Raw genomic sequence first — 22,868 nt, forward strand, 5'->3', positions numbered from 1 at the left:
ACACTCGTAAAAAGGAAACTCATTCAAAAAGAAACGCCCCATTTGAAAAGTAATATATGCTCGTAGGAGTAATTTCAAAACTGGTCCAGTCATTGTGGCAAAAACTCACCAGTGAAGGCACCCAGTCGCAGAGGTGAGGCCCGTAGAGGACCCAAAACCCTAAGCTCTATTCTGAGGGTAAACGATAGGTATGTCTATAGAACGAGCTAAACTGCATTGCAAACTTTTTTTATGTTTCTATTGGCTGATTGAGAAATAACAATATGTATGTCTTGGTAGTTCCCTTCTACCTAGCGAACTTGGCAGGATTATCGACACTCAATTCGGACGGCTTGAACACTTTTCCACTTATGATGCCTTCATTGACCAGATTGCACTCGAAGTCAGATTTGAAGTACAGTTTGGCATCGAATTGAGCTGTCAATTTCTCAATTTCAGCATTAAGGTCCAATTCGAGCCAGATTCATATGCTTAAGGGGTAAGATTAAGGACGATGCATGTCCACTCTTGCATGTTTACCTCTCCAGTGTGCATCCAATGTTTGGACTGGGACCATGAACTTCCTACAGGAGAGCCAATTGCATAAAATGAACCTGGTTTTAGATTAAGCTTGCAGTTTTCACCTCCAATGATCCAAATGTTTTGTTGTTAGATGGGGTTTGGTCTTGCTGATCACTTCTAAATTTGTTGCAGTTAGTCAACAAGGTTCTCTTCAGTTGGCTTAGGTGTCATGCGATGTTGATTGATTGAGTTATAAGGATGGTTTTTTTTTCTTCTTTTTCCTGGCAAAATCTCTCTTTGCATTATTTATCTCTTTCTCTTTATTCCTTCCCTGTTTTTCTATGGAGAAGTCATTTTAGGCATCCTTTATATATTTTCCATTCACCTCAAACAAGGGAAGTAATCTATTGGTTTGGTTGTAGCTAGTAAGGGTGTCAATACGGTACCGAAACCGTTTAACCATACCGTTTAAAACCGCATCGTACCATACCGATTCAAATTTGGTACGGTATGTACCAAAACCATTTTCTGGAATTTGGTACGGTAAGGTTATGGTTTCAGACGGTATACCGTTGGTACATACCGTATACCGTACCGAATTACCGAATACCATTTTTAAGGTTAGTTTTGTTATTTTAATTTAACCTTTAAACCCTAATAGGTGAATAAACAAGGTGCTAAAGGACTATAGTTGTAATAGATGGTTCTTCCATTTCTGTAGATCTTAACCAATTAGTCTCTAAACAATTTGTGCTAATTTGGGATTGTATTTCTATTATTTGTTTCCCCACCAAACAAGTTGCCTACTTGCCTATTTGCCTAATAACCATTAACCTCCTAGCAACAAGAGCCAAGAAAGCATAGCGTTTCATTTGAATTTGCAATTTTCCAAGCATTTCAAGTATGAAATTTATATGGGTGTTTCGTTATATTGGAAGCCTAAAAAATGTTGTCTTGTATAGGAGAGAATAGACAAACATGTAGGCAAGTTTGAATTCCAGAATAGCTAATGTTGTCTTCATTTTTTTTGTCTCATCCATGTCCTTCAGGCTATCTTAAGGGTATGTTTCCCCTGGCTGTTATTTGGCTTAATCAATCTCTTCTCTTTCTAATCTATTGGAGTGCCCTTCTAAATTAAGGTTCATTAGCAAAGTGATATGATTTTATACTGAATTCATACCGTACCATATACCGAACTGTTTCGTTTTTGTTGTACCGATTTCATACCAAAACCATACTGAACCGTTTTTAAAATACCGTTTTCATACCGTACCGAATTTTTATGGTATGGTACGGTTATGGTTGGACGGTTTGAAATGCGGTACGGTATGATACCGTACCGTATTGACACCCTTAGTAGCTAGGCAGTTAACGTATTTACCAAAAAAAGAAAAAAAAAATCCCCTTCTTAAAGAACTTTGTGTTATTTTGGATTAGATATTTACATTTTTCTGTATTCTTTCTTATTTTGGTTGAAATTTTTTTTTTCTTTGTAAAATATTGTGTAACTTTGATCTACTAATGGAGTCTATTTTGGATGTCAAAAGCAAATAAGAGCAATTCTATTTTGGATGTCAGAAGCAAATAAGAGCAAAGCTTGTCAATGTCAACCCTTTCAAAGATGAAAAGAGGTCCGAGTTTAAATGGAGATAGAATCAGTGACATGCCTCCAAACATCATAGATAAGATCCTTTCCCATTTGTCTATAAAGGAAGCTGTGAGAACATGTATCTTATCGAGAAAATGGATCACTCTTTCAAAACTTGTATTCGATTTTTCCCTCAGACATGCTTTGATTAATCAAGGTGATAAGCTTGAAAGGTTAATTGATGCACTTTTGTCTCTTCATGATGGTCCAATTTGCAAGTTTGAAAATTTTCATCTGTGGGTTCCAAATGCCTCAAAGATAGATAAGTGGCTACAATGCCTATCAAGGAATCATATAAAGAAACTAATACTGTGTCTACAGCCCCAGTCTAAGTATTATGAGTTACCATCATATATCTATTCATGTGAACATCTAACTCATTTGGAACTCACTTATTGCACACTTACACGTCCACTACTGTTTGCAAGCTTGAAGTCTCTCTAAACCCTTTTCCTTTATAAAGTTGATTGTGTTGGCATCACATTTGAGAATTTGATTTCTAGGTTCCCATTACTTGAGAGATTGAAGATACAAGGGTTTACAGGTTGCAAAGACCTAATAATCTTTGCTCCTAAGCTGCAAGAGTTAGTAGTTTCAGGTTGTTGCATGGTTATGCAAAATATATGCTTCAGGAACACCCCACTTTTAGCATGTGTCTCTTCAGTTTCAATGTTTTAGTTTCCGAGGTGTGCTTCGCAATCATGAGCGTGACACAACCACTCGTTTGGAGAATGTCTTTGAATTGGAAGTCTTGTTGCTGTTAAAAATCTTACTGTGGGAGGAAATTTTCTTCATCATGAATATTATTTGGGGCATTCATTCCTTCTATTCATTAATACTCTCTCAAATGCATATTCCCTCTATTTTTGTTGCAGTACTTGGCTATAGATCTGATACCAATGAGGCTTCCAAATACTTTTTATTACCTAAAGAAATTGGATCTAGAAATCTGCTTTTGTGACTTTCATATGGTTTTAGTGGGGCTTTGCTTGCTCAGAAATGCCCCGAACCTAAAAGAACTCAAAATCTACGTAAGATTTTATACCTAAATATTCAATCTTTAGATCAGCAAACGAATGATTTTAAAACAAGAACATCAAACATAGATAGTTACCCTGTGGTGTTTCATATCCATTTTCTAGTTCTTTGTTTTCATTTTCTCCAATTAAGTATCATGAAATATTGTTTTTTGGTTAACCATTATGTAAGAATTAGTAATCTTCATTCTTTCCTAATTTCTATCTATCATGGATTATAAAGATTTTATAAGATGCTACTGGGATTATGTGACACTATTTGTATTCAGTTTTGATGATATTTTGAAACTTATTGGATATTATCTACTGTTTATAGGCAGTTCGCTACATATGCATTGCTATAGAATTTTGGGAAGCACAAGATGATGACCTAGAGTACTGCCCACTGTACCATCTTCAAAATGTGACTATTCACTATGATTATCGTATAAGACCTCAATTCGGATTCTTTAAATTCTTACTAGCTAATACTCCGGTTCCTGAGTGTATGACTATTTATTGCCTTGGAGAAATTGATGCAAAAGGCCAGCGTGTGGAATGTTCACCAATTTTGGAAGAATTGTTGTAATTACCTAAAGTGTCCATGGATGTACAAATTAATCATGTTGAGCAACATTGGCTTAGTTACACTTGAAAAATGAGGTGCAGAGGATAGCTATCAACAGGTATAGAAACAACCTACCATTCTACCATGGTCATATTACAGGAAAGAAAAAAAACGAATTTAAAGACAATTGAGCTTGAGGTTATTCTGATGGGCACAAGAAGTATTTTAGCTTTAATTTAATTACGATGGAATCTCTAAACATCTTTATTGGAATTTCAAATTATTAATTTCTTCGTGTTGTTATTTTTATTATTATTATTTTGCTTCTCGGTCTAATTGGTATCTAATTACTCACAATTGAAAATATTCACCCTGCTCACCAAATCTGTCCCAAAAGGAATATAGATTGGATTTAATATTCGTATGGTTACTACTCTTGGTAAATGATTTGTATCAGAGTCAAGAACCACGTTGAATTAACAAATAATTTTGCATAAAAATTGAAACTATTCGGATTCCATGGTTTGAGGTTGAACCTATGGATTCAATTAATCCTAGCTAGATATATATATGATACAAGAACCCTCGATTCACATAATTATGATAATTGTTATGGTTCAGTTTTATAAATAGGGGCAATAAGGGAGAATGGTTTATCGGTGGGTTAATTGTAATGCCATTTTGGGAATTGTTAGGGTCAGAATAGTCATAAGTATAGGGTAGTAGTGTTGCTGTTTTGGTCTATAAAAATGTAAGAGGAAGGCAATTGAGAGTAATGAAGAATGGTTTTCTAATTCCTAACTATCTCTCTCTCACATCTGTGTTCGTCTTCTTCCCCAATCTTCTGTTTCTTCTAACCTGCTGCTCTCTCCCTCTGAATTTCTTCTTTTCTCTGAGCTCAAGATATGGGTTCGTATCAATAATATGTTCATTTTCCAAGATGAATCAATCCATAGGACCAGGTAATCACACAATTTTCATATGTGATGGTTACTAATAAGATGCGGATATGGTATGCCCCTTTCTTACCGATTATTATCCGTACGATAAAATTATCTGATTAAGTTACTCATTTAGATTTTTATTATTATTTTATAAAAAAATTTCTTGTGATATGTGACTATTTTTTTAGATTTTCTACTAAAATAACTACCAAAGTTGTTAAATTTTTAAATTTCAAACCTAGCCCTCACAAATAAAATGATAAAGATGTAAACAGGTAGTCGAAAACTTATATTCAATCTGTATTTATGCTCATTTAGAAGAATCTACTTAAGAAAATAATTATCCGATTATCATCTGAATCTAACTAAATCCGTCCGAAAACCGATAGGATATTATCCGAATCCGTTTGAATATAAAATGTGCGGATATGGTATTACCACTATCCGATCCAAATCCAGTATGTTTACACACCTACCTAAAAGGGAGGCTTTCCAAAAAACCAAGGCAAAACCACAATGAAGAAAATGTAAATACTTTTTCAGAGGTGTGCAAGACAAAGGATGGAAACTACTAACAAACATTTAAAAAACATTAGAAGAACCCCTCCCCCCACCCTCCTTAAAGAAAAAGACAAAAAAAAAGGGGAAAATTTTCAGTATCACTTCTTGAGTTATACAATTTATCAACATACCCCTAATACAAACACCATTAACCTTAGTTTTTTCTTTATTCATTTTCAATATTACCTCCACGTCCTAAGCTTGAAAACACTATAATGACGCAAGTCTCCCAAACTTTGTGAGGATTTATGATTGGGAGATGAAGAAATTGTGGATGGTCAAGGGAGATGGAAAAAATGAGTTGACCGTGGGTTTCTCATTCGTCGAGGTTATTCTTCTCATCCGTTAAATTTTTAAATAGTCTTATAGGGTTTTTTTCGGAATGGAAAGGGAGCTGAGACAAGGGGACCCTATCTGTCCTCTTTTATTTATTGTTGCAGAAGAGGCCATGCATGTATAAGGGATTGAGAGGATTGGTGAGTGCAGGGAAATGAAAAGCACTACCAAGGCGCAGGAATGTGGAGGTTCCATCTCACTTGTTATATGCAAATAACATCTTTATTTTTGGCAATGCTTCTATTAAATTTGTTAGATATCTTAAGCTCTTTCTTTGAAATGTATCAAGAATTTTGTAGGCAGCAAATAATGTTTGAGAAGAGCAAGTTGTATTTAGGGAAAATGACTTACATATATCGAAAACACAAGGTGACAGAAATTTTCGGTATTCCTATATTGCAATTCCAAGCCAGTAATCTTGGGTGGATGTTTTCGAGGGGGGTGTTACTAAAGGAAGGCTGCTGCCTGTTCTTGACAAGATTAAATTTCGTCTTCCAGGGTGGAAAGGAAAATACCTTCGTAAGGCTGGTAGAATAGAGCTTGTTCAATCTATGTATCAAGCATACCATCATTCTTTCTCTATCTATTGGTGGCCAGGAAATATTATCAAACAAGTAGAGACTCGGATGAAAATTTTTATATAGACTAATAATATTGAAAAAGGTTAATAAAAAAAAAATACGGTAAGTTAAAGTGGGATTTGTTTGCCAAAGGATGAAGGTCGTTTGGGTATCTGTCATCTTCGTGACATTGATTTTGTCTATTTTGCAAATTAGCGTGGATGATTCAAGTTATCTTATGGGTTGAAACGATCGACAGGTATGTCTATGATCTGGTTGAGCCAAACTGCACTGCAATTTTTTGTTTTATGAGAATATTTTGCAAGTGTGAATTCCTAGCGAAGAGAAAAGCATCCCTTATAGCTTCTGGCTCCATAGCTGGTGGGGAAACGCTACAGCCCAGCTTGCAGTTTGCTACAATGAAAACATCTTCATGACCATGAACTACAATGTCATGCCCTCCATTCAAGTGGTTGTTCTGTCACACACTATCAGTATGAATAATAAAAATGTTCAGCTAGCAAAGGAGAGTTGATTGAAGATATAGCAGCTGGGATTGTAAGAGAGTTCTCGTTGCTAGGAAGAACAATCCTAACTTCTTCAATGTAACACAGTGAAAAACCTGAAATAGAGAGAAGAGAAACAAATTTGAATATGATTAAAAACAAAATCATTGCAAGATTTCCATATTCACCAAAACGGTATTTCCCACTGAAGAACAGCATCACCTGGACCTGGGTACATTGAAGATACTTAAGGAAACTCGTGTAAGATCCATATAAGGCTTGAGAAACAGACAAGGTTGAGTTCCACCTTGGGTGTTGTTTTTAAGGTAATTGATTTATATTACTACCAACGATTCTTCTGCACCACCACCTTCAAGATAAAACAATCTCTAACTAGAAGACGAGATAGTTCTTCTAGTTTCTCCAAGGAGCTAAAAGTTACAACACAATACTAAGATAAACTCAAGAAAAAAAAAAGAACTTTGCGAGGAAGTAAACAAGAAAGAAAGTGTGTATTGTGTTGTATAGACCACATAGTATGCAAGTATTGGATTGGATTGGGTTTATACAAGCCCAAGACCACAACTTACACTTCTTGCGTTCATTATGGTAATGAATTGGGACATTAAATTGTATTAACCCACCTCCCTTACAAAGAGGATAATCAATGCCATACTAATGGAGAATCGATTACCATTTCTCTTGTCCACTAATGTAGAATAAATCACCTTGACCAGATCTTCCTCGCTAAGTAGAGAATCAATTCCCACATTCTCCTGATGACTATGAATCAATTCCCACATTCTCTTGATGACTATGAATTGGAGTTAGTCCATTCAATGGTCTTAACCAAGGATTACGAAGGTGACAATAGGGATTTTGGGTCAATGGTTGCCTATTATTGAATGTTAGTAAATCTCATCCAATAAACGAGCCCACCTCATCACCCATGACCAAGGTCTTTAAGGCTTTAATATCAATTTTAATTGATATTCATTGCCAATTCACCACCTATGATCAAGGTCATGAATGACGTAATTACTATCTTTAACTCATGGGTCTCATACACAACAAAGGTCTTTAAGGATTTCATATCAAAAAGCAATATGTAAACTAAGAACACTTTGGAAATACCTCTTACGCGTGTTGTGATCCTCTTCTTGGAGACATCCTCCAATCTGCCGATGCATGTTCAGGGAAAAGTAACCCATTTATCTCCACTTTTTGATAAGATGCATGTTCTCCAAGTAAATCAACTTGGATGGCTCTCGGTCCGTGATACATCACTTTTTTTTAAATCCAATAGATGCAGTTAAAAGAGTGGAAAACATTACAGTCAATGGACTTGAAAAAAGCTAGATATCACAGTCCAAGAGCTGTGCAGAGATACCCTTGTGACAACAAACAAAGGTTTGCTTTGAGAACATGCATTTTATCTAATAAATGGAGATATAAGTGGGTTACCTTTCCCCTAGACATGCTGTTAGGGATAGTAGATGCTTAACTACGAACAGAGAAGAACCATAAACAAAGCATACAAGAGGGAAAAGAAGTTTCACTATTTTAGAAAACCTCACACCACTCTCAGACCCCCAAAGTGTTACCCTTTGCTTCTTTGCCCAACCCCTATCTCCGGGATGGGTTCCACAATCCCCTGTAGCGATTGATGTCTATAGATTATCCCACAGAGACTATTTATAGGGAAACCTAAAACCCTAATACCAATATAATTACAATTTTACCCCGTACTAGTAATTGACCTAAATCATGTTTCAATTACAAATACAAGTAAAACTATAATTACATGGACCCAGACACCCAAACCCAACACATGCTTTGTAAGTCAAAGTGATAAGCTTGGTTTTTTCATATATATATAGATGCTTAAAGTATGATCTCTCATCCTTTATAAACAAACGAAAGCACCTCCTCTATGATGTTTGGAGGCCTATTTTTTTAATATTATCTCCATGTAAACTCAATCAGATCGATAGACATACCTGTTGCTTTAACTCTAAATTTATAACTTAGGGGCTGGACCCTCTAGTGCCCCTCTGCAACTGTTTGCCTTCACATTTGACTGACAAACATGATTTCTTTCCACTACCAGTGGACCATTTAAAGAGGTTGCTCTAATGAGCGTTTCGTATTACAAGGGTTAATTTCCAGATGACTGTTACTTTTCAATGAGGGACATGCATAAGGCTATTATATAGAGTTTATACGTGTACAAGTTTGGCCCTATGGCCTGCCTTGGTACGCCCTGAGTCCGAACAAGGCCCAAGCTCAAAATTTGAACTCTAAGAGCAAGTCATGGCCAAAATATTCTAGGCCAAGGGCGGGACTGAAATTATAGTTTGTCTTGCCTAACCCTTTTCAGCCCGTCCCTAACCCGGTGATTACTATTGGCCTAAAGTTTTTTCTTAGTTTTTGACATCAAAGTTAATAGTAGATTGAAAATTTTGTTGTGTAATACCTATACCCAAAGCATAAGGGTAGCTTGGGCTTTGGTTATTAATTGTGAATTTTAAGTTTTGGCTAATTAAAGATCTTCAATATTGTCACAAATCATAGTACGATTGTGAAATTGGTGATGCATTTATCATATTGGAGTTGATCATAATCAATGAACGAAAGTTCGTTCATCTTGCCAGGTTCGGTGCCCAGCGAAATATCGCCGATATTTCGCCCCCCATTTGGTAAATTTCGCCCCCAATTTTGGTTATTTTTTGACAATAATTTTGGTAAATTTGATGCATATCCTAATTTAATACAAATATGTGATAAATTTGAATTATTTCTTATAAATTCTTCCATTTAAATTCTCCTACCTGGTCATATTTAACACATTACCTTCTGAGGCCTACATCATTCGGACGTAACTGGAATGATTATCCATTCACTTTGAAGATTCTATTACAAAATTCATTCATAATTTAAATTGTTTCCATAAATTATTTCATGTATATATTATTCCCTAACCACATTTGGCATGTTGACTTTTGAGGACTAAATCACTAGAATATAGTTGGTAAAGATTGTTTATTAATCTTGAAGATTTTGCTATAAAATGTCTTCCTATCTATAAATTATTCTATCTAGATTATCTTTTTAATTACATTTAACACATTAACTTTTGAGTCTTGAATCATTGGAATAGAATTGGTAAGATTGGGATAGAATCGCGAGAGAAATCACCTAAAAAAAAGGAAAGAAATAGGGATATTGGTTAGATATAGTGTTACAGAATAAATAAGAAAAGGAATAGGAAAGTTAGTTGGATATAGAACTAAAACATAAAAAAAGAGAGGAAATAGTGGGAAGTTAGAAATAATATGTCAATTGCAGTACCACTGAGTTCACATCCCCATTCAAAGGGGTTAGGGTCAGAATTGGCACTCAAATTCTCTTTCTAAACGAACCGATTTAAGTCTAGAAACCAATTCAAAAGGAATTGGATCATTTGGATTAGTATTGATTGAGTTAAAGCCCAAACAGTGGGCATGCAAGAGTCAGTATCTGCGATCTGTCAGTGTAAAATCCCCCAAAACCCTAATATGGAAATCCATATTATAGGTCAAAAAAATCCGGAGTGCGGGTAGAAGGCAACTATGGCTATCCAAGTTGAGACAATTGGATTATACTTTGAACCAATGGAAGTAGATGGAGATGATGCCAAGTTGGGAGTTCTATTAGAATATAGAAGAAGATTTAACTCGGACATTGATAGACTTGGTAGATGGATCAAGAGTACAGTGTTGACATGTGTAGAGGTCTCGAAAAATCAAGTAAAACCCTTTTATAGCATAGAATAAGACCCAAGACTGAGCTAAGGCACTTAGGGCCTCAATTCACTCCTAGAACAATAGCACCAGGGGTGGGTTGCGTGCTCTGGCCGCCCTATGTGAAATCCCCCAGATTTCTACCCCTTTAACCCTTGGTTTTAAGACCGAGAACCTGGGCCTTGATTCGGTGACAATTGTGGACCATTCAATTCGAGCCCGAAGGTTTGGAAATTGAACAAATGTTGGTAGATGACCCTTATAATGACTCAAAAACTCTCTTAGAGTTTAAGTGAAGAGAGAAGATTAGTCTCAATAGTGTAAAAAGGGTAATTTTGGAATATCTGTAGATCAGTGATGGAGAATCCGATTGACACAAATAATGTACCAAATCGAAGATCGTCGAAAGACCTTTCCAACGAGCCAAAGATCATCAAAATCGGAGTTTGTTTGGGGGTCCAACCATGAGCCAGAAGTTTGAGCCGTTTAGGTGAACCAACCCCCACCCTATTTTCTATTTAGGGGCAAAATTGGAAATTCGGATTTTTAAAACCCTATTTATGTTTTATCTCATCCGTAAACGCATTTTTGGAGGCTAGAAAGAGGCAGAGGCTTTGGAGAAAAGGAGAAACGAAAGAGAGGAGCGATTTCCATTCTTTCGAAGGTGTCTGTGATCCGAATCTTCGCAAAATCATTACGAAAGGTTAATTTTCTTTAATGCTTCTCTTACTCACAATTTTGTGAGTATTTTCTCTCCTTTCCTTTTGAGGAATCTTGAAAGGGAAGGTTGTTAGGTATCTTGGTTGCTTTCATTTATTGTATTAATGTCCCTTCCTAGTTTGTGGGAGTGATATCTTTTCTCTTCTATTGAGGGATCTGTGAAAGGGAATAATGATAGGTACCCTAGATGCTTATATTTTCTTATATTAATGTTTCCCTTGAGTTTGGGAATAATGTTTTATCCTCTTGCAAAAGATTTTAGAATTTGACTCTCCGGGTCACCCACGGGTGATTTATGAGAGTCAAATTTGGGGCTTTTTGAGATGGGTCAAATTTAATAAAATTGAAGGTACCCGTAGGATCCTTTTGTTTCCAATTAGATTTTTCCAAAGTTTTGCTTCATTATAAACTTCGAGTTGGTGGCGAATTAAAGACCATTCATTAGTGAGGTTGAGAACTACCCCTTTTTAACCTAGTTTTCAGATTTGGGTTTTTGTGGGAAGATTTTAAGATATCATTTGAAACCCAAATTGGCTCTAATTTGTGATAATTATTTCTTTTACATGAATAGGTTAATATATCTTTAGTTACTAATTTGTGAGAAGGAATTATTGATCATTGGAGGAAGAATAAAGTAAAAGGTGAGGAATATACTTAACTTTATATTACATGTGTAATGATGTCAGTTACTTTTCATTATTGATATCTTGTATTGCTTTAGTATTATCTTGTGGTTATTTTATGTCTTTTGTTAAATATGAATTGCTATGATTTATGTTTATTATTACTTCTGATGTTGCTCCTTGCTTTGAAATCTATTATTGTTGTTATGAAATGGAATGTGATTGTATAAGAGGAGAAATATTATTATTTCTTCTACCTTGTATTTTCTACTAGGGTTATGGGTTCACCCATTGCCCTAATGATATTATATGATTGCTTATATTGTGGTTGGGAATGGGGAATGCCCTTTGGGCATTTCTGCCATAGGATACCAAAGGAGGCGGTATGGGACGCATTCCTATGGTGCCCTTGGCTCTTTCCCGATTACTAATTTACATATTTAGGGCATGTCTAGAAGTGTTTGGTTAGGTGACCTCATGAGTACTACTACCCTTTCGGCGGGGGTATTGAAGCCGGTTAACCCGTGATGTTAGTGGTCGGGTCCCGTATGTCAAGCAGGCCCACTATCATCATAGAGAGGTAGGGTTGCATATAATAGATAAGGGCTCATGGACACTCAAGACCGGTGAAATGACCCGTGAGAGGACATGGAGATCATCCTGTCCATTATATGTGGATGACCACTGGGTTAATGAATGGGGTCCAACAGATGCCTCCATTGAGGATTCCATTCATAGGTGGGAAGGTATTGAACCAACAGAGCACTAGGCATGAGGGGAAATATCCGGACCATATGTAGTACGAGACCATATGACTTTGCATTGGGCCTAAGATTATCCTTGACACGCGCCAGATCTTATACCAATGGTGATGTGAGAGAGTGGTGACCTAATCCCCAACCATGGCTTGACAGGACTTTACACAACAACCGCGGAGAACCCAACAGACGTGCATCAGAGCCGTGAGGGAAGAGTGATGAGACCGCCCAAAGAAGACTGGTGTGTGACTTAATGCGTGTCTACCATAGAGACTTCATGATAGAGTTAGGAACATAATCATTCACATATCATATCATTGTCATTAATTACATTATTGATATTTATGTTATATGTGTGGTGTGGAATCTTGAGAATGAATGTGTGATATGATGTTGAGTTGACCTCACTGAGTTCTGTTGAACTCATTCCTTTTATATGTCTTTTTCTATTAGATTATATTGCAGGTTAAGAGGACTTCTTCCAAATGGAGGATGCGTTACCAATATGTCTTCTTGAAGAAGTGATCGAAGAAGAAGTGGACACACATGGAGCTTCATGCCAGTATCAAGACTGTTCTTTTGGATTGGATTCCATTAGAGAACAAGTTTAGTTTATTTTTCCGCTGCGAATAAAACTACTCTCTTTCTTTTCAAAACTCTGATGTTATACCTTTTATTTTGAAGTAATGGATGACTGTAACCATTATTTCGATTTTGATAATTTATTACTTGAACTTGATTTATTCTTGTCCATTTAATTATGCTATATCATGTTTTGTATGGATTTGTCACTGAACCTAGATCTTGCGGTGTATCACCCCCACGGGCATTCGGGTATGACCGGATCCGGCTGGGTGGGGTGTGACACCCTAGGCAACCAACCCAGGTGACCCACTCAGTTTAAGGGAAAAAGGGTATTTGGGAAATTGATGTTTTTTAAGCCTTATTTAATGATTTTTTGTTCTAAAACGTGTCATTATGTTCTAAAGTCGTCAGAGAACGTTAAAGCTCCTCAAGAGAACCCTCTTCAAGGTGAGGAAGGTGTGGAAAGTGTCCGTCAAGATTTCTGATCGCCATTTTGCTTTCTAAAAGGACTTTTTGGAAACTATAAACATACTCTTTGACCTAATTTACAAGGTTGGAAATCAATAGTAAGGTGAGGACGTTCACTTGCATATAACCATCGTTACATTCTTGATTGCTATGAAACTTGATTATATGATTGCACATTGTTGTTTTAGGGTTTAGGAATGATTATTATAACTCTGAAATTTCAAAATATAGATGATTAATGATGTTATTGATATATGATCAACATATGATTGTTTGGACTTGGAATGACTTATGACTTGAGGATGTGGTTGAATCCACCTTGTAATGCAAATGTAAGTTGTGATTGTGAATTGAGGGATACCATTAGGGTATTTCTGTCTTGGGACATTAGTGGAGTTGGTTTAGGACACAATCCTATGATGCCCCTTGGCGCTTTTCACGATCACTGAATGTCATAACTAATAAGTCTAGTTAAGTTTGGCTAGAAACCCCATCATATCACACCCTATTGGCGTGGGTATTGACGTCGAGTGACCCATGGTAGTAGTGTGGGGGTGATGGGCGCTCAAGACCGGTAGCTAACCCATGAGAGGACACAACCACATTGTGGGGGCCATTCATTTGTAGAGTTGTATATAATAGACTTAGGCTCATAGGCGCTCAAGACCTGTGGCCAACCTACAAGAGGACATAAGAGCTTCTCGTCCATTATATGTGGATGACCAATAGGGTTAAGAGTCAATGTAGTCCGAGCTGGTTGGTACTATAAGATATGATAACTCTAGTAGGGAATGATACTGAACCAAGATTGTGAGATGCATGAGGGGAAGTATCTAAACCCAGGTTGATATGACTAAGTAGTTTAATTGCACTAGGCTAGGTATAACCTTGACATGCATCAATACTTATACCAATGGTGGTGAGAGAGCAGTGACATAAACCCCAACCATGGTGATAGTCCAAGAGGGATGCCTTGACCCCTTACCTAAGATCTCAATACTGGTAACCAATCCGTGAGAGATCAAAGTGATGATATCTTCCTAGAGGAAGCTAGTGTTCCATCTTAATGTGTTTTTACTATTAGAGATTAGCATCCGTTAGAGTATAGTTGCATTCTTACATTTTGTTTCATATCATATTGCATCATGTAATGTATTAATTTGGATTGTGATTGTTATTTGTTTGTGAACTACTCATTTAGTTCTTTTGAGCTCACCCTTCAGGGACAATATTGTTTTAGACTTTGTAACAGATACATATATTATCGAAATCCAAGAATACAAGACACCGAAGATCGATTCGTACGGTGTACAATGTTTTGGTGACTATGACATTCACAGTGAAGAATTTTCGTGTCTTGAGTCCGCGTATCAGAATTAGCTCGACTCATGAGCTGATCTATACTATTCACTATACAGAGATTTTTGAATTTAGAAATTATATTTTACTTAATGATACATTCCTAATGTAACACTTAGGATAGTTTGACCTTTACGATATTCCTTTTTAGTTGTATACGTTAGATTTAATATTACTTCTACACTCTAATTATTTGACATCACTTCTGCACTCTGATTTTGTTTTGAGATCCTTTTGAGATTCTTAATGTTTGATTTTATTATTTATTAATAGTAATACATTGATTTATTATTGCTCATTATTGGACTATTGTATGAAATGGTTGGTGATTGTCTGAGATCTGATATTTGGGGTGGTGGATCACACCTTCGGATATTCAGGTAAATGGGCACTAACAGTGGAATGTGACAGTTAGGGGGGATGATGCATTTCTTTCCAATTAAATGCTTGATTGGCCAATCAACCACCTCCATCTAATTAATTTGAGCTCAAATGTGGGAATGAAGAAGACACAACTACACTAAATAATCGCCCCCTCTCCCCCCCCCCCCCCCCACCAAAAAAAAACCAACTACATTAAATCCTATCTAAATCCCCAGTTAAAAAATTAAGGTGTTCAAACCCTAGAATTCATTAGATCAAGCCTAGAACTAGTGTAAAACCCAAGAGTTATGATTGTGGAGAGTGGATATGCACCTCTCTCGTTGGGTGAAGGACAATGATAGGTTTAAGATTAATAAAGAAGGCAAGGGGGTGAAGCTAAGCTTTAACCCTTGTTGGTTGTGAAAATCATGGGGATGGACAAACTTTGCAGCCTCTAGGGGGTGGGATCTCCGGCAAGCTCAGGAGGAGGCGGGGAGCAAGGTTTGAAAACTCTAGAAATTTTGAAATTAATAGGGATAATTCACAGGAAAGGGCCCACTCCCAACCGATTGCACAGGAGGAGCCTTAGACTTCCAAATTTCAAAATTTATAGGAATTTTGAAATTGATAGGGATAACTCACAAGGGAGGGACAACTTCCTTCCAATTTCACGGGAGGAAGGATCTCCTGGCTTGAACCTTAAGATTTGTGGATGTTTTTACAAAGTCCTCAAATGTGCCCCACCTAGAGGATTCCTTGGGCATGGACTCATGGAGGGAGGTTTGATAATAGTTCTAACTAATGTGGTAGAGGCCAATCAAATCAAGGAGAGTAATTTAGCCAATAGGGGACTTGTTTGCGCACAGAATGGGTTGAGGTTTGATGAAAATCATGATGCAGTGTTAAAGGATCCAATTCAAGTGCCAATTGGGCTGGTTCCAAGAGGTCAGGGTAAAGAAATTCAAAGAAGTGCTTAATGGATTGATTCAAACTGCTTAGGCTCAAGCCAACTCCTGGGGGCCCATTGAAGGTGTTGACCAAGTTTCTCAAAGTTTGAATTCCATAATTCAAACCTTGGAGTAATTTGTGTGATATCTCAAAAATAATAAATAAAAAAAATTATTATCATTATTACAATAATTGGCATGAGAAAATGCAATAATCACTTTCCTTGATTAGAGAGAGCAATAAATTGACAGTTATATTCATCTCTATGTTTTTGGCAATAATATAAATTGGAGCATGATTGGAAACTTATCCTTTCTTTATGATAAGGATGGCATGAATAGAAGAATATATTGGATGTGACTGACTTCCAAAAATATGAGAATTTATTATTGTTTGTCTCTTTGTTTTTTTTTTGTATTTCCTTTGAGTAATTTCTACTTTTCTTTCATTTTAAGATCATGTTTCCTTTTCTATGGAAGGTCTTCTTTTCTTTCTTTTTGGCTATCGGCCTATATAATGTAATTGGAATTCTCATGAAGGAACACAACAATTTTAATATAAATTTGAGAGTTTATATTCTCTTTGCTTCTTGACCAAGTTATTGACCTTATCGGATTTTCATGGGGTGCAATTCAAAACTTATTAATTAGCCTTCCACAACTAATTGTGGCATCTTCACATACCAAGGTTCTTGCTTCATTATAATCAACTGGTTGAGGTCTTACATCCTAATCCTTTTGAAGAATGGTCTTGGGTCCCTTATTAGATCGTTGGGTCTCATATTCCTTAATGGGGTTCGCATCAAGGTTGTTTCAGGACCAGTGACTTAGCCCAAGAAGGCTGGGGTCAGTCATGACCCAAAACAATTAGGTCATAGAGGGAAGGCCAGTTCTATTCGTGGTTGGGGTCAAATGCAAAAGCAGTCTTTCTTTCATCTCTCAATAAAGCTGATTTTTAATTCAAAAAGAAGACCCATAGACAAAGAACTTCACCAAATATGGCATCATTCTCATCTCATTTGATAGGGTAATAGAACACTACAAACCGAACCAACGGGGGTTGGTCCAAGTGGTAAGCAGCTTGGTCCGCTTAAGCAAGGTTCCGGTATCGAAACCTTGTGGATGCAAAAAATCCCCGCTGGGAGACTCACCCACTAGAGCCGGGTCGAACACCGGATTAGTCAAGGCAAAGCCTTGGAAACCGGGGTTGGCAACCAAAAAAAAAAAAAAAAAGAACACTACAAACCGGACTAATGAATTAAAAGTGTAATTCAAACCCAGTATTTGTAAAATTATGAAATGAATTTTAATCTGAAAATTTTAGCGTGACTTGATAAGTAAGTATAATCTCAGTGATAAATTAGGCAAAAATACGAAAAATCTCCAGGTATAGAGGTTCTAGATCGCCCTTCTACTAGGTGCAGAATTTGAATGAATCTGGACACTATAGTTTAGGGGATCTGAAACCTAATCTCAGAGTTGATTATAACTCTAATATTATGAGGTCTATTAGATATGAAAGTTCAATTTAACGGAGATTATGTTACTTATTTGAGTTCGAGATTTATTTATCTCGTATTTTACGGCTTTGAGTTCTAGAAGGAGGCATAACCAACGGGGGTTGGTCCAAGTGGTAAGCAGCTTGGTCCACTAAAGCAAGGTTCCGGTATCAAAACCTTGTGGATGCAAAAAACCTCCACTGGGAAACTCACCCACCACAGCTAGGTGTGCGACCCGGGTCAAACACCGGATTAGTCAGGGCAAAGCCTTGGAAACCGGGGTTGGCAAACCAAAAAAAAAAAAAGGAGGCATAATCCATGAACCGATATTGTGAAATATATCTCTACCACAAATTGCGTAGATTAAGTCCTGTATTTTTAGGGTTTTATTCCTTAGGTCCCAAGGGTGCTTTTGATCAAACTTTGGTGCATTTAATAGGTCCAAGCTTTTAACTGTGGGGCGACATTGACACTAGAACCCTAATCTACATCAATAGTCGCTACAAGGTGAGGGGTTGTATGCTAGAAATAAGAGTTGGAATTTATGATTTCTTATATTCTAAGAAAAACTTGGAGTTTTGAAGAATCTTTACTCATTTGACAGTGTCGAAGTGTGGATCATGGAGTTTATTGTGCGAGAAGGTAAGAAAACCATCTTATCTCTTCATTTTCTATGAGTTATTTAAGTTGGTGGTCAACATTTATGTTGAAGAATGTTGGTAGAAGAGTAAATGCTTGTTGTTGGGTGTTGGTTGAAGCTTCCTTTTGTATCTCCTAGTCTTATTAAGTGTTGGTCAGTCTCATTTCACCCATTTGAGACCGATCGAACGTCTTTGAGATGCCCAAGGAGGATTCTTTGAGAGCCAGATTGGGGCTTTTGTATTGAGGACTAATTGGAAGGATTGAAAGGTGTTTTTGGGACAATACTACTATCCCATTGAAATCCCAACCCCCCCCCCAATCAATTGATCAGATTGAAGTCAAAATGGGGCATTAAGCACTAGGGGATCGACCATGAGTAGTCGACGGGCCCTGGTGAGCCTAACCAACCGGCCCCTATCCGGGAGCTCATATTTGGTTCATTCCGATTGATTCCCGATTAATGCCTAATTTAATCTTTATGTGTTCTAGGATACTTGTAGCTTGTTTACACTCTTGAATTGGTGGATTTCTTGGGCATTTGGAGATTGTTTTATTATCTTCAACATGTGAGGGATGCATTTTCATATGTTGCATATTTAATTTGATTATATGTCTTGCCATTACAAATGTCAATTATTCTTCTATGAATTGTGTAAGACTTTGAATGATGACGGGTAAATTGGTGTTTTCTTCTATGTTACTATTCATTTAATTCAAATGATGATTTTGAATGCGATTGTCTTACAGGAATTTACACCTAGTTCCCTAAGACTTTCAGTATACTTTCTAGAACTAATGAAGAATTGTCAAGAATTGAACCACGCTCTGATACCAGTATTGGGGAGGTGAATGTGAAATCACGTGAAGGTGAAAACATACCCACATGGTAGAGTTGAGAACACGCCCACATGGCCAGTTTTTAGCACCACTAGTGGCGTGCTTGAATTTTTACAAGAAAAAGTAAGAATTTACAAATGTTGCTTTCTACAACTCTACCGATGCATGCAATGCAAAAGTAACAGAGGGGCCTAGGAGATGGTAGAGGCATGACCGTAGGCATGCCATCTCAAATTCTTTTTCTATGAAATTAAGAGAATAAAGAGAAAGGGCAGGCCATAGTTCTTACATCCTTACCTTACTTAGGTTCCCTTTTGGGTTCTTGAAAAAGATTGAAGAAAACTAAAGAATTTGAGAGAAAATTCTTATCTTGAAAAAGCTTTGATTTATGTAGAAGAGAGAGGTTTTTAGAGAGCACACACATTACAAATGAGGGCACCATTCGTAGTTGCTTAGGAATCTACAAGATTTTATTGAAGAACTAGAGTGTCCCTTTTGGATACTTGGACCCCTAATTATAAACAATGGAGTCTAAAGTTTATAAAATCCAGCCTAATTTCAAAAGACTCTAGGATTTCTACAATTGTAACTCTTTTACACTTGTTACAATAACACTAACTAGTACTTACGTAGTGAAAGAAATGATATTTTCATATTTTTAGGGGATAATATTGCATTTAGTCCTTTGAAAATATTTACAAAGTTGTGTCCTTGAGATGTCACATCAACTAATTGCAAAGAATCTTTCTTGTGCCATCTGCTATGCATGTAGTTATGGAGAGCTTGTGATCTACTGAAGACCTTAAATTTGGACTTTCTTCTAGAACCTCCCTGTAGCATTCCACGTAGTATTGTACCTTCCACATTGGTTCGGTTCAGAATATTAATTTGTATTTTACAAGCAAAATTTTTGCCTAGCATGCTTATTACCCTTAGCATGTTCAAGTTAATGTGACACTATTTAATAACCTGTGTTTGGGATAGCCGGGTTTTATACTAGCTTAGCTTACTTTACCCAATATTTTACATGTATGGTACTAGTATGGATCCTGTTGTAGCCCAAATCAAGGGTTAATGATAAATATGTGGCTTTTGCATAGTAGTCCTATGAATCATATGATCATTTATAGATTGGGTCAAATCCTTGTAGTTTTGTTAAGGTCCAAAAAAACTATCCTTAAGTTTTATGTCATTTGGGTGTAAGACGGATGGTAAGAGAATCATTCTATGTTTGGAATTTACATGTCAAGGAGATTTTTCTCTTTTTTTTCCTTATTACTTCAAATTCAGCATTTTCTGAAGGTGGTATGATGTGTGGTTGTGATGAGACCTATGGGTTTATGGGCCCACTATGGTTTCTGTGATTGTAGTATGGTGTGAATTTTGTCACACTCCACCTAGCCGGATCCAGTCATACCCGAATATCCGTGGGGATGATACACCGCAAGATCTAGGTTCAGCGACAATTCCATACAACATACGATATAGTATAATTGAAGGACATGAATAAATCAAGTTCAAGTTAATAAATTATCAAATATGAAATAAAAGGATTACAGTTGTCCAAAACCTCAAGTCAAAAACTCAACATCAGAGTTCTAAGAAGGAAAGGAAGTCTAAAGTCTGCAGCGGAAAATATTCTAAGTAAAGTTCTAATGGAAGACAACTCCATAGGAACAATCCTGACACGAACAAGAAGCATCATGTGCATCCATTTCTTCTCCGATCATGCCCTCCTGGTAACCACCCAACAAAGGATCCTCAATGAAAGTGGAGTCCTCATAACCTATAGAGAAGTCTAAAGAATAAACAAAATAAAGAAATGAGTTCACAGAACTCAGTGAGATCAACTAACATCCATGTCATACATTCATCCAATTTCCACATCATAATCCATAAGATAATCATGTAATTATAATACAAATCAACATATGCATGATGATGATATGATGTTCCTAACTCTATCATTTAGACTCTAAGGTAGACACGCATTAAGTGTAAACACGGCAGTCTCAATTACTCTCCCTCAACAAGAGATGTCTATTGGATTCTCCGCGGTTGTTGGATAAAGTCTTATCGAGCCATGGTTGGGGTATAAGTCACCATTCTCTCACATCACCGTTTGGTATAAGATCTGGCGCGTGTCAAGGATAATCCTAAGCCCAGTGCAAGGTCGTACGGTCTCATACTATATATGGTCCGGATATCTCCCCTCATGCTTAGTGCCCTTTTAGTTCAATACATTCCCACCTATGAATGGAATCCTCAACGGGAGGCATCTATTGGATCACATTCCTTAACCCAGTGGTCATCCACATATAATAGACAAGATGTTCTCCATGTCCTCTCACAGGTTGGTTACCGGTCTTGAGCACCCAAGAGCCCTTATCTATTATATGCAACCCTACCTCTCTATGATATTAGTGGGCTTGCTCGATACTCAGGACCCAGCCACTAACGTCACGGGTTAACCGGCTTCAATTCCCCTACTAGAAGGATAGTAATACTCATAAGGATTCTTAGCCCAATACTTTTAGACACCTATCAATCATATAATTTGGGTCTAAATGCAACCACATAAGATCACTAGGGTAATGGGCGAACCCACAACCCTAGTTGATAATATAAGGTAAGGAGAATAATATCATTCCTCCTCTTTCATCACATATATTATTATACCATTTTCATATCAATAATATAAGATTCAAAAGTAAAGAGTAACACCCAAACAATAAACCTTACATTCCATTCGCTCAAAGTCACACACAAGCATATCATGATAGGTAGAAATTTATAGCAATTTACATCAACAATAGAATTTAAAATAACAACAATTAATTATATAAAACATGGTTAGTCATTCCTCACCTTTCACTTTGATTCTTTTCTCCTAAGTCCAAAATTCACTCCCATAAGTTGGTGACTAAAAAATAAATAAACATATCCATGTAAGAGGATTAATAAATACAGATTAGAAGTTAATTTGGAAAAGATATCCCAAAATCTTCCCACAAAAACACAAACTTTTTTTTGGTAATCCACAAAAACACAAACTGAAAACTAGGTTCAAAGTCACCGTTTTAAACCTAATTCAGCAAAAAGTCAATATTTTGCCGCCAATTCGAAGTCAAAACGAAATGAAACTTTGGGAAAGTCTAATTGGCAGTAAAAGGATTCTAAGAGTACCTTCAATTTGACCCAATTCGATTTGGATCAAAAAAAACCCCAAATTTGGCTCTCCTAAATAGCCCGGGGGTGTCTCAGAGAGTCCAAACATGAAATCTTTTGCAAGGATTCACACCATTAACTCTCATACTAAAGAGCACCCTCAAGACAAGAATTCAAGAGCATCTAATAGACCTAACATGTTTCCACTATGAAATTCCATAAAAGAATAGAAGAAAAACCTCACACAACTATGTTTAAAGAGAAGGGTTTAAGAATTCTCACATTTGTTAATGTTCTCACAACGATCCGAGTCACAAAGCACCTTCGATTGGATGGGATCTACTCTTCTTCTTGGTTTCTCCTCTTCCCAAAGCCTCAGCCTCATTCTAGCATTAAAATAATGCATTTAGAGGTGAGTTAAAACATAAAATAAGGTTTTAAAACCAAGAATCCCGATTCTGTCCTGAAGTTGGAAAA

At 36.7% G+C, this 22,868-nt stretch overlaps 1 pseudogene; it reads left to right on the forward strand.

Annotated features, from left to right (window-relative positions):
* The first annotated feature begins 2,140 nt into the window (after positions 1 to 2,140).
* On the forward strand, positions 2,141 to 3,754 carry LOC149012353 (F-box/FBD/LRR-repeat protein At1g13570-like; annotated as a pseudogene).
* Positions 3,755 to 22,868: the final 19,114 nt, after the last annotated feature.

This window comes from Hakea prostrata, chromosome 6 (assembly GCF_041222555.1).
Source record: "Hakea prostrata isolate BN-2017 chromosome 6, UWA_Hpros_2, whole genome shotgun sequence".
Taxonomy (NCBI): Eukaryota; Viridiplantae; Streptophyta; class Magnoliopsida; order Proteales; family Proteaceae; genus Hakea; species Hakea prostrata.